This window comes from Meles meles, chromosome 15 (assembly GCF_922984935.1).
Source record: "Meles meles chromosome 15, mMelMel3.1 paternal haplotype, whole genome shotgun sequence".
Taxonomy (NCBI): domain Eukaryota; kingdom Metazoa; phylum Chordata; class Mammalia; order Carnivora; family Mustelidae; genus Meles; species Meles meles.
In genome coordinates this window covers 3,914,392-3,928,367 of record NC_060080.1, presented here as the reverse complement: position 1 = coordinate 3,928,367, position 13,976 = coordinate 3,914,392, and the positions used below count along the sequence as shown (strand labels likewise).

The following is a 13,976-nucleotide window of genomic DNA, read 5'->3' as shown; positions in this document are numbered from 1 at the left end:
TATTTACAGCATAACAGTGTTCATTGTTTTGGCATCACACCCAGTGCTCCATGCAGTACGTGCCCTCCCTATTACCCACCACCTGGTTCCTCAACCTCCCACCCCACCCCCCACCCCCCGCCACCCCTTCATAGCCCTCTGGTTGTTTTTCAGAGTCCATAGTCTCTCATGGTTCATCTCCCCTTCCAGTTTCCCTCAACTCCCTCTCCTCTCCATCTCCCCATGTCCTCCATGTTCTTTGTTATGCTCCACAAATAAGTGAGACCATATGATACTTGACTCTCTCTGCTTGACTTATTTCGCTCAGCATAATTTCTTCCAGTCCCGTCCATGTTGCTACAAAAGTTGGGTATTCGTCCATTGGTTATTTTTCTTTTGACTTTGATTTATTTTTTCATTTAGAAATTCTGATTTTTATGCAATTATCTGTCTTTCATGATTTCTGGGGTTTGTGTCATATATAGAAGGAGTCCTTCCACTAAGCTTTAATAAAAGAATTCTGAAACGATTTCTTCTACATAGATTTATGATTTGAATTTTTGTGTTTAAATCTTGGATCCGTTTCGAATTTATTCTGTTATAAGCTGTGGGGTAGGAATTCTTTTTCCTAGATTGCTATTGTTAAAATTACATCTTTCTTCAATAATTTGATATGAAACCTTTGTCAAATTCTAAATTCCTTTATTTGTTTGGACTTATTTCTGAAATTTCTACTCTTTATATTGATTTTACCAACTCAAATGTTGCTAAAATGATGTCTTATTTATCATAACTTGATGACTTTTTTTATATCTAATAGGACTATAGTCTTCTTTATTTTCTTTTCTTTTTCATTTTTAAAAATATTTTTTAAATGTTTTAATAACATGTAATGTATTATTAGCCCCAGGGGTACAGGTCTGTGAATCGCCAGGTTTACACACTTCACAGCACTCACCATAGCACATACCTTCCCCAACATCGATAACCCAACCACCCTCTCCCTAACCCCCTCCCTCCAGCCACCCTCAGTTTTTTTTGTGAGATTAAGAGTCTCTTATGGTTTGTCTCCTTCCCAATCCCATCTTGTTTCATTTATTCTTCTCCTACCCCCCTAACCCCCCATGTTGCATCTCCCTTCCTCGTATCAGGGAGATCTTATGATAGTTGTCTTTCTCCGATTGACTTATTTCACTAAACATAATACCCTCTAGTTCCATCCACATCGTTGCAAAAGGCAAGATTTCATTTCTTTTGATGGCTGCATAGTATTCCATTGTGTATATATACCCCATCCTCTTTATCTATTTATCTATTGATGGACATCTAGGCTCTTCCATAGTTTGGCTATTGTGGACATTGTTGCTATAAACATTTGGGTGCACGTGCCCCTTCAGATCACCACGTTTGTATCTTTAGGGTAAATACTCAGTAATGTGATTGCTGGGTTGTAGGGTGGCACAATTTTTTTTTTTTTAAGTAAACCCCACACCCAACCTGGGGCTTGAACTCAGGACCCAGAGATCAAGAGTCTCATGCTCTACCAACTGAGCCAGCCAGGCATCCCAGGACTGGGGCTACTATAACCAAATGCCGCAGATTGTGGGGCTCAAACAACAGATACTTATTTCTCACAGTTTTAGAGGCTAGAAGTCCAAGATCAAGATGCCTGTGGATTTTATTTCTGGTGAGGACTCTCTTCCTGGTTTGCAGACGGCGGTCTTCTGTCTGTGTCCTCATGTGTTGTAGGGAGATAGAGAACTCCAGTCTCTTCCTCTTCCTCCTAGGACACTGACCCCATTACGAGGGCTCCACCTTCATCACCTCATCTCCATTAAATCACCACGAAGGTCTTTTTCAGATACCATCACATGGGGCATTAGGGCTTCAGCATATGACTTTAGAGGAGGTACAGACATTCAGACCATGACACCCTAGTTTCAATATGTTTTAATAGATTTACTATTTTCTGTTTTTCCTTACTCATCATTACTTTTCTTTATTACTAAATCTATCTCTTACATTTATTATTTTATGAGAGGATATGAGCACTATCCTTCCTCTTGAACTGAAAATGTAATCAATTTTTATTTCCTATAATTTTTATAAATGTTTGCCTATTAGACTATATAGACTATATTAGACTATATAGTCTATATATAGACTATATAGACTATATAGACTATTAGACTATATAGACTATATAGACTACATATTTTCTACTGGATATTGCTTTATCTGTAGCTCAGAGATATTAAAATACATGGTGTTTAATATTGTTATAGTCCAGATATTTTACAAACTCAAACTGGATTTTCTTTCTGACATAGGATTATTTCCTCACACCAGGAGTTAAGCACATGGTTGGCTTTCGCCTCTGTATTCAATTACTGGTTTTATTGCATTGTATTCAGAGTAGCAGAGACTGAAATATATTTCTACTCCTTTGAACGTATGAGTGAGTGTGTGTGTGTGTATGTTTATATGTGTGTGTGGCTATGTTTGAGTTAATTTTTGTGAATGGTCTATGTTACTTGAAATAAACATTTTCTCTTTTTACACAAAGTTTTCGATATATCTGTTATATCTTTCATATTTATTTATTTCTTATTTGACAAAAAATATAAATAGAAGTCCCAGTCTTGCAGTGCCCTTCCATTTCTCTTTTTAATCACTTATATTTTTACAGAATAAATATTAATGGTAATTTTTTATGTGCAAATACCCATAGTGATATAACTTTATGTTGAACTGTAACCTTCACTTAATTTAGAAAATATATATTCCTATGGTAGAATTTATATAATTTATATTTACATATAAATATATATAATTATATTTATCTAATTTATATAATATATGACTATATTCAGCTGTCTGATATTAACACGATGATCTGTTTACTTATTTATTTTTGTGAGAGAGAGAGAGAGATAACCAGTACAACTGGAAGGGGGCAGACGGAGCAACAGACTTCTCACTGAGAAGGAACCCCGATGTGGGATTTGATCCCAGGACCCAGGGATCATGAACTGAGCCAAAGTCAGACACTCAACTGACTAAACCACCCAGCTGCCCCATGAAAATCTATTTTTATTTTAATTTTTCCTTATATACTTTCCTTATTTTTAAATATTCATAATTATTTGCTTTAGTAGTATTTAGTAGAGACTAAAGTTGAGTTTTACTCAGTGATCCAATTTGAAGTTGGATTTTCTGTTTGTTATTAAAATGTGAGCTTAGCTTGTTAATACTTATTACATTTACTGCCACAGCTGACATGAATGGTTTTAATTCTGGCATAACATTTTATTTTCTGTCTTTAAAGATTTGATTAATATCTTCTCATTTTTAACATTGTTGAGGAACCTAAAAATGTTCTGTTATGAAGCCATAATTTCTACAACTTGTTTTATTCTAACTCCCACAGTTACATGTTCAATATTCAGAGCTGGTTTTTTTCCCCTAATTAACTTGTTATTAATTAAGTTTGTTTTCTATTATTGGGAACAATATCTCTGAGCTCTTACATGGTTAGATAGTTGCCTTTTAATTGAATCAGACTATAAGGAGTAAAATTGCTTGGATCACACATTATTTTTTTTTTGTGTGTAATATTTTTCTGCTCCTACACTGTCTTCCAAAACTGAAGGTCACAGCAGAGAGGACTGTCTGGTGTCAGTTTTCCTTTGTAAGTGATCTGTTATTTTTCCAGAATGCTTAAAGCCTTCTTGATTTTGGTTTCTAGCAATTTTATTAGCTTACACCTTGGTGTAGGCAGTTTTGTTGTTGTTCTTTTTTTTTTTGTTTCCCCCCCCCAGCGTTCATGAAGATACAGTGTGTCTTTGCAATACACAGCACTGACTGTTACTTTTTCTTTTTCTTTTTCTTTTAATTTCAAAGCAGTTACTTCACTAGCTCTTCTCTGCTTCAGATATTTCAAATGTGAGTATCTTGTCTTCTAAAACTTTCATTTTCTCTCAGATATCTGTAGTGCCCAACGTAGTAGCAACTAGCCATGTATAAATTCTTAAACTAAATCTCAAGTTAACTGAAATTAAGAATTTAGTTCTACCGAATGATACTCTTATTGACAGGATGCTCTGGTGGGCAGTGGAAATATAGAACATCTGCATCATCCCAGCAATTTCTCTTGGATAACAGTGATAACCCTTAAGAGTTTTACTTCTCATTTCTGCTTCTCCTTCATGATGTTTCCACAGAGTGAATTGGATCCTTGAAAATTTGAAATTAAAAACAAATTACTGTTTTTCTTGTTGTTTATGTTGTTGTTTTTTGTTTTATTTTGTTGTTTTGAGAATGACAATGCAAAGATCAAAGTGGTTGCAGAGAAAATACTTTTCTTAAGGATGTGTTGGAAGAAAAATGGTATCAGCGGTGATGCCTTGATTTTACCATTAAGATTCGTGTCTTCTCTGGATTGCCGTGCCCAAGGTTGTCTCAGAGGAAGCTGTGAAGTGATGTCTGTCTCTGCCGTTCTCAGCTCCTTTCTGCTTATTTTTCTTCACATTATGCATGGTCTTGTGCTTCTCTGGACCTTTGTCTCCTCTCTTATTTCCTCTTAATATCAGGTTAGGGTTTTCCCTCAGTCATCTTAGTGTGAATGAGCCTGGAGCTTTTTATTTCTAAATCTCTTCTATGTCCTCTATGATAGTTAATTTTATGTATCAGCTGAGCTGGATCATGAGGATGCCCAGAAACCTGATTAAGCATCATTTTTTGCATGTGTCCATGAAGGTGATTCCAGAAAAGATTAGCATTTGAATTGGCAGACCGAATAAAGCTAATGCCCTCCCCAGTGTGTGTGTGTGTGGGGGGGGTGCTCATCCCATCCCTTGAGGGTCTGAACAGAGCAGAAAGGCTGAATTCTTTCTCAGCCTGACTGCTTGATCTGAGAACTATTCTCCTGCCCTTGGTGTTTCTTTTTCTAAGTCCTGTGGACAGAGATTGAAATCTGTACCATCGGCCTCCTGCCCTTAGGCTGTCCAACTATATCACTGCCTCCCCTGGGTCTCCAGCTTGCAGATGGCTGGTCCTAGGCCTTCTCAGTCTCCATAATTTTGTGTGAGCCAATCCCCCCCCGATATATATATATATATATATATATATATATATATATATCCATCCTAATGGCTCTATTTCTCTGGAGAGCCCTGGCTCATACACATGGGAAATGAAATTACTTCAATCGCTGAGTGAATGAGGAAGTGGGGAATAGAATAAATATTATTCATAAAGGCCAATATACTGGTTCACTATTTATGTAACCTAAACATGTTAAAACCTCAGTAATAAAACAGAACATTTAGAGGAGGAATTATAGTAATACCATATAATCTGAGTTTTTACTCAACAGTTGCAAAAAATAAAAAGAGAATTCACCAAAGTAAGCTTTATTCAGCATATATTTCTTAGGTGTACATGTGGGTCAAGTTCTGAGTAGAGGTAAAAAGGATGAATGAGCTTCTCTCTGTGCTTGAGGAATTCATGGTCTTTTAGAGGAAAATAACAAATATCCCAGGAATTGATTCTTTGAGGTTCTTTTTACATTTTTGATCAGGCTGCAGAAAAAGAGAGCTCACCAGTCATCTGTGACCACAAAGTTTGATCTTTGGAAGTTTAGAAAGTACGCAGACTTCTTTTTATTTTCCTTTTCTTTTGGCACAGATGTTCTGTAAACCTTTCCTACCTTCTTATAACCTATCTCCAATATTTAAAAAAAAGTGTAGCATCTTTTCTCTTTTATGTGACATAGTTTATGTATCCAACAAGTTATTCATATGAAAGTCTTATTTCCTTAAAAATTTGGGGCTTAATTTCAAGGAGTTACCAAGATTTCCTGCAGTGAGCATGCTGCCTCAGGTTTCTAGGAAAAAATCAGAGTATTTGAACCACCCTTGAGGAGAAATAATAATGTCGGTGCAGGTTGTTGTAACCCACATTATTTTCCAGCATAGCAGAGAGATGGATGATTTTCAGATTACGGAGCTGAAGTATGTGTTTCTCCTTGAGCGGCGAACTGTCGTGCACATTGTATTAGAGACGGCTGCCATTTGTAAAGAACTTGGTGTCGATGGTTGGAACTCATTCTTCGTAGATTTCCAACTCTCTTGTGACATAGTGTGATACAGAGATTCCGAACCGTGTTTAATAGATGAAGATGTTAAAGCTGAAGGAGTTGAAGGACTCACCCAAGGTCGCACAGTCAGTATCTACACCACCCCTCTCTGGTCCAACCCGTGCCCTGTGCTCCTACTCTGGACCCCTCTAAGCTGCAGTGAATGCTTTCAGGCCACCAGCTTTTCCTTCCCATACTGTCTCTTCCAAAGGGGCAGACTTTGGGAGAGCAAAGACGTCTCCCCTTCCCCTTCAGTCACCTTCTCCATGATCCAAGTAAGTGTTTGTGGCTACACCAGGGCTTGGCTCTACCAACATGAACAAAGTCCCACACCAGTAGAGTAATCAGACACATTTAAGGACGCTTGCATTTGTACCCGGTGCTTCCTCAGACTTTTTCTTTCCTAAAAAAAAAAAGAAGAAGTGCATTTACATGTTCTCTTACCTCTTGGATAGCTGTTAAGAGTCATGGAAATTTTCTTTGTAGAGGATAAAAGACAAAAATTAAATTTTAACTGGTAAAAATAATTTAAAAATTAAAAATGAAACAAAATGTAAAAATGAGAAAAGCAAGGGATTGAGGTTTTTGTTCTTTGATGCCAGCAATAATAATCAATACAGCAGACCATATTCTGACACCGTTGCTTGTTGTAAAATGTGGTCTAGGGGAGGGAGACCAGGACAGACACTGAGACTGCATCTTCTTTTTTTCTTTTTTAAGATTTTATTTATTTATTTGACAGACAGAGATCACAAGTAGGCAGAGAGGCAGGCAGAGAGAGAGGAGGAAGCAGGCTCCCCGCAAAGCAGAAAGCCCGATGTGGGGCTCGATCCCAGGACCCTGAGATCATGACCTGAGCCAAAGGCAGAGGCTTAACCCGCTGAGCCACTCAAGCACCCTGAAACTGCATTTTTAGGCCCAACTTCCCCTAGGCTGTGTGACCTTGACTAATGGACATTTGCCAGGCGATTATACGCAACACTGGAAACTCCTCCTCACATCTGGGAGATTCCCTTCAGCGTGGGTCTCAACAAGAGGACCAGCCCCTTCCGACTGTTGAAGGGTTCGCAGAGTCTGCCCTGTCCAGCCTGCCCTGAGAACTCTGTGCCGTGTCCCTGGGCTTCCCGTGTTCCAAGCAAGCGCTGGCGTAACTGTGAGAGGATTTCTCAAAGCAGAAGTGTGGGAATTGTGCAGGTAGCCAGTGCATGAAGGTCACTCGAGGTCACTGTCCTGACTGATACACCAGGCACGTGAACTTCATGTGGGCACTGTGCACCCCTCCCTCTACGTATCTGCTCTGGGGCTGCTTTGGGGTACGGTTCTTTCTCACATCGCTTTACACCTGCTGCTTCAGGTCACCTGAAGCAATCCCGCGACCCACTGATATCCTTCGAAAAGCATGTTTTCTGCTCCGACCATTCACAGTCAGCTTCTCTTCCAGAAAAAATAAAAACGAAATAGCAGCGGCAAACCCTTGACCAATTCCCTTATAGAAATCCTCTTCTCTGAGCCACACCTTGGGTGACTAGCGTCTTCGTTGTAGGGATCAAGAGAATCCTTCTGCGGAAGGAGCTGTGCTGCAGAGTTAATGGAATGAGGGTCTTTGGTTTCATTTCATTTAGCTTTTTTGTCTTTTGGAATTTTGTGGGTATCTGATTTTGGAGAATTCTTGCTTTTCTTTCCTCTGGTCGCCACTTCTGGTCAGGCTCAGAATCATGGCCGCAGTAGCGCATTTGACTGAAACGGGTCCTCGTGAAAGAGAACTGTTTCAGCAGCTGCTCCAAGTCACTGGAGTTTCCCGAGAGAAAATTCTCTGTTTGGCTGTTTTTCCAGATCTCATCTCAATGCTCTAAGCTGGGAAAGAAATTATGAACCATTGCTGTGAGATTCCCACAGAGGTTGCATGGAGGTCAGGGGCCCTGGCGTGTGTGCAGAACCACAGGAGAGAAGGACGGCGGGAGTCAGTGACATTTCCTGAGCTCTCCCTGTATTCCAGGCACCGTGGTGGATGCCTCACACGTACGATTTTATTTAATGGGCCGTTGAACTCTAAAGTCCCCATGAGAAGGGCCTTGGCTACTCTGCCCACTGTCTAAATCCTAGCAACCACCCAGATGCTTATCAGAGAATTGGCACTCACATATTTGCATGAATAAATGATTGAATAAGTAAGCAGCATTTCGTGGTCGGGATTCCAATCCCCAAGCTTCAGAGACTTGAAAGACAAAGCAATTCTTCCAAGATCACAAGCTAGAAAGTGCAAAGCAGGCTTGGAGGCAAGGCTTCCCTAACAAGAAAACGCAGAAATCCCACAAAATCAGTCCAAAGACATGGACACCGAAGAGCTCACTGTGAAAGACCATGAGGTAATGAAGAAATGTCAACCCCTTCATACTCAGAATAAATACGCAGATTGAAGGGCACGCTTGCACACACAGCCCTCCCTCTGGCCTGATGTGTTAAGTCGGAGCCTGGACGCCGACCTGCTCTCTCCCTGACACGCTGCCCTCCCATCAGGGCCCAGCGCCAGTTCATCTGACGTTCATATCTCTCCCATGCCTTGTTGGGAGGTCATTTCATGCATTCGTGCTTCTCGGCCTGAAAAATTTCTCCCAGGGTTTGGGTGTGAACATATTTTTCTCTCTTCTCAACGATTCCTGCATTATTCTTTTATCTCATCTGGATAGAGATGAGATGATTAAATAGATATTCACAGCCCTTAAAAGTTTATTCAGCTAAATTAGATCCCCCTCTCGAACTGCTTTAATTGTGTTTACGTTTATTGTAGCTTAGTGTACTTATTCTGCAAGAATTTGCTTTTAGTCTTTGTCTCAAATGAAGCCCCATGGCTACCATCATCCAGACGAAGCAACCCCAGGCTCCCAAAAAACCTCTGGAATTGGGTTTTCCCAGATCTAGAGACTGTGAGAATGACTTCACAGACATTTCAGTGGTGGAAACAGAATTTGCAAAGGCAAACCACTGTGAAAATTCACCGCTGTTCAGAAAGATGAGGCGTCCGGTTTGGCTTATGAATACGATGGAAGAGAAGATGCAGACTATTGGTTGATGAGATCGAGAACCAAGAAAACCTGCGATTCTAAAGAGATCGCTTGAGGTTGCATCATGATGTATCTTAAACACAAAATCAAATATGTTTTTAGGCAAAATAATTTTTTGCTAGAAGTGGAAGGAATGATGGAGAAAATGAAAACACTAAACAGAATGTTGTAGAAGTCTCTCTTAGCCAGTCAGACGTTAGGAAACAAATCATGGCCTCAGTAGAAATGAGCACACAGCTTTGTTACCGTCGTCAGTATTATTGTTGTTGTTATTAATTGCTACCACACCTTCCTTCTGCCCACAGCCCATTGACTAGTGGCCGACACGCGCCCCAGCCACCTTCGTGGGCGTGGGCGTGCAGGCAGCACAGGGCTGCATGGGAACAGGGCAGAACCCGGCAGCAGGAACCGTGCTTGCCTTCTAACAGATCTAAAAACTGAAATTCACATGGGCCAATAATGCATTTTTTCAAGAAAGACATTTAGGTAATTCTCAAAGATGTAAATCGCATTATGATTATATATGAGATTGTTTCATAGGATGATTTTATTTTCAAAATTTGTGCGAATTCCAAGATACTGTGCTGTATCCAAAGAGCATTAGGTTAGTACGCGGTCTCCTGCTGGACAGGGGGTTGGTCCAAATCAGCTTGCATATTTTATCCACCATTAATGTCCAATATTCTATGAGTCTACGAAAAGCCCATGAATATCAGGCTTATCTCTCTAATTTATAGAGACATCTTTAGCCATAATAATTCTAGGCTAATATTTCACTGGAAAAATTAGAGAAATCATATACTATACTTATACTTTTGTGACACTGTCAAAAATAAATATAGGTTTAAGATATGTGGTGCTAAGTATGGAATTTTCAACACTCAAAAAGTGAGTTCACATAGGAATATCCATGAAGATCACTTGGCCTCCTTGTTTTCATAGGTGTTGTGGAATTGGCATGGGATCTGGAGTTCGAGAATACCGGGTTTACGTCCTCACTTTCCCCCACTCTGATATTGGGACATTTCATTGATCTCTTTGAAATTCAGTTTATTCAGTATGTATTGAAGTAATATCTACTTTATCCTTTACAATGGGGATTAAATAGTAGGACCTCATAAAAAGCTGATCCGGACAATAACTGACCCTTCCCGGGCCCCCGTTAGGGGCACTTGTCGTGATAGGGACTTCTCACACGCTCCCTTGGACTATGCTCACGGCATCCCCGTGTGTGCGACCTGCTGTTGCAGGACTGTGACGGTCACCTTGTTTCCAGCTGCTCTGTGTCAGTCCTCATATAAGCCCACGGCATGGGGCTTTGTCTCTCCCACCATAATGCAGGGTCCATATTTGGGGAAGCCAACTGTCTAGTATTACTTAAATATTTCATTTTTAAGTTGATAACACTCTGGAATCATGGAATGTCTCACTGCTTCTCCTTTTTGAAATTCTATTCAAACCTTGACACAAATATTAGTTGTCTGGACTGAATCCAAAAGCCTTACGATCATCATCTTTTTTTCCTTCTCTCTTTATGAAGCTTTTACTTCTTCCCCATAATTAACCCACCATGAGAGCTGATCCACTTTCCTACCCGAGCTCCAGAATGAAAGCCCCCGAGTTGGGCCGACAATTTAAGCAGGTGCAGTCATGACTGCCGGCCTCCCTCCACGCTCCCCAGCCCTCTGGGGACATGCTATCGGTCAGCTGAAGGCAAGCGATGCCCCTTCGCTGAGAATCCCCCCACACATATGGCACGCCGTGGAGACAGGGACAGGCAGAGCAGTTAGCAGTTGCTGCGTGGCTCTGGCTGGTCTCCACTTCACGGCTGCGTGCGAGGGCCCAGGCCCATGCTGGGGGCATATGCTCGCCGGCTCTGCCCTTCGCTGCCTGCTGCTCGGGGCTCCCGTATTCTAATGGTAATTCCGCAATCTGTTCCCTGGCAGATCTGGGCCAGATGACGTGCCCGCCGCTGACAGGGACATCCTTTCATGAAACGTTGATTTCTGGGCACCTGAACACTGGGAAGTCAGCGAGCCCCCACGCTCCACGACGCAGCCTCGGACTGAGACCTCGGAGGAGGCCGCAGATGGCTCGTCAGCACCCAGTCCACCCTGCCCCCAGCAGGTGCTAACGGCGTTTTCCTGCAGGGGTGAAGCTTTCTGAATTCAACACCAAGAGCTTTGGGGAATGGTTTTCCTCTTCCTCGTTGGCGGTCCTGGAGGAAATCGCTCTGGGAAGCCTCTATCTGTTGAAGGAGGCCACGTTGTCCTCGCCCTGCCTTTTCAGGTTGGCTCTACGTCCAGTACTGGGTATGAACATGAAAGTGGCCGGGGACAGGCAGGGGAGGAAACACTGGTTTCCAGGCCTGCCACGACACACTTCCAATGCCCTGGACTCTGAGGATGTGCCCTTGCTTTCTCGTTCCTGAATTCTCTGTTCTGTTACTGGCTCTTCAATTGTACCACTGAAGAATGACTTCCCTACAGATGGGTGTGTGTGCGTATAAAATGGGTATTAGAAGTAAATACGTATTTAGTTACACACATATACACATGTAATTTTTTCTCCAATAATGCTTATTCTCAGTATGCAAGTACACAGTTTGATTCTCCTTTTTAAAATTTGCAAAGTAGGCATCATCATCACCATTTTGCAGAGGAGGAAATGGAGACTCAGAGAAGACAATATGGTCAGTAAGTCCAGTCAGTAGAAAGTGAACAGTCCCTGCTATCAGTTCCTTGAAATCCCAGAGAGAAGATTTATTTATCCCAGAGAGAGAGATGCATTCTTTAAAATGCACCGTTAGATTGTAGGAAAGACACATTTCCGTGTATCAGAAATGAGCGAAGCCCAGAACGCAGAGGTCAGAGAACACAGAAGGCGCGCAGGGGAGGGCGGCAGAGTGCGAACCTGCAGTGTGGGCTGGGGGTCCGCTGGACTGATCACCTCCATCCCTGGGACGTTTAGAAGTGGAAATGAGAGCTGGGAAAAAGCCAGAACTTCTGAAGGACTTTACTCCACGGGAAAGGATGGCCTAGAAAAAATCCACTCATAAGCCCAGTGGGATCACAAGAATGTTAACCTGTTGCTTTCTGGGAACTGGGGGAAAAAAAGGAAAACAAAAAAAGAAAAAAAGAAAAAAAATATATATATAATCCCTGAGAAATCAAACTCCCACTTTCATTACCCTGAGCACTGGGTTAGCATTCATAATGTCCATAGAGTCCTGAATCCTGAAACTGATCCATTCACATAAAAGGGTTCTCAAGCTGCTCTTACCTGCGGCTACCAGCAGAAGCAGGTGTAAAACTGTGCCAAAGGGGTGCTGGGAGGCTCAGTCCCTGAAGCATCTGCCTTCAGTCCAGGTCATGATCCTAAGGTCTCAACATTGCCTCTCTGCTCAGCGGGGAGCCTGCTTCTCCCTCTGCCTCTGTTGCTCCCCCTGCTCATGCTCTTTCTCTCTCTCTCTCTGACAAATACATAAATAAGATCTTAGCAATGAAGGAAGGAAGAAAGGAAGGAAGGAAGGAAGGAAGGAAGGAAGGAAGGAAAAAACTGCCCCCGAGAGATGCTCCTACCTGCTCCTCAGGGTGTGGAAGCTTCTGGAGGAAGACTCACATGCCTGCACGCTGCGCCCACAGCTGGGACCAGCCAGACACACGTGTACCAGTGTCCTTCAAACAGGAACACAGTCTGCTCTCTCCATCCTGTGCTACCGCTTGAAGGATTTCCCGCCAGCCTCGCCGGGACCGCTTGCAGATCCTGCACCAGCGGCCCTCTCAGGCCTCAGGCCGGTCATGTCCCTCTGCTTCATTGTGGACCACACGGAGCGCTGGATAAGGAACCGGCAGAGCCCTCTGACCTGGGTGTCCCATCCCACACACCTAACTCTCCCCTCCTGACTCTCCTTGGTGTCACCTTGGTGTCTGTGGCACGAACTCTGATTCTCCTCCTTATCTTGGGTCTTCTGGACATGCTCTTAGGCTCGGGAAGTGCAGGACCCCACCATCTGGACTGAGCACACCACTTCGGAGGACCTGCCATCAGGGCGTCACTCCTTATGATCAGTTTCTCTTGCAGAAGCCTGGAGAGCCTTGGACCGTGCCATTATGAGCCCTCATAGTAGTGGCGGTTCCCTCCTCAGAAGTGAGGTGTACCATTTGGTGCTGCTCTTTCCTTGTCTGGCCTTGACGCAGACCACGAGGGCCCTCTGCATTGGCCAGGGAGCCCTGGGCATGTCAGCTTTGCAGCCCAGGCTTTGTGTGTCCGCCGTGGGAAAGCCAGGTGCCCACACAAGTGTGCACTGCCTAAGTGGCTCAGAAGGACCAGAATGCTCCTGTGAATTAGCTTCTGTTTGCAGAGATGAGCAGAATGTCGTCATACAGGTGACTTTATGTTCCCCGTTGTCTCCAGTGACCATCATCGGTGTGGGAGAGAGAGGCTGGAAGGGCAGGTTTGGGGATCCTGCGTCATCGGGCACTGGTGAGTTCAGACACGGACAGGGAGACGGGAAGCCTCCCTGTTTCTGGGAAAGCTGTGGCGGCTGAGGACCCCTGCCAGGACAGGAACCTGCTCCTCATCGGTGCATCCCACGTGCCTAGAGCAGTTGATTATGTAAGACTGTTTGTCGTGTTATGAATACATGTATTTTTACCTACTTGTCAATGTATGTTCTTGCCTGAAAATACCCATTTAAAAAAAAAGAACATTCTTCCATGTGAAGCTGATCATACTATTCTCCACATTTATAAGTCTTCAGTCTGGGTAGCCTGGAACTCTCCGAATCAGGCTCC

General features: G+C 42.8%; 1 non-coding gene across 1 annotated transcript; it reads right to left on the bottom strand.

Moving 5' to 3' along the window:
• Nucleotides 1-1,468: 1,468 nt before the first annotated feature.
• Nucleotides 1,469-1,541, bottom strand: TRNAK-CUU. Its single transcript has one exon. It is a non-coding gene; the product is annotated as a tRNA-Lys (tRNA).
• Nucleotides 1,542-13,976: the final 12,435 nt, after the last annotated feature.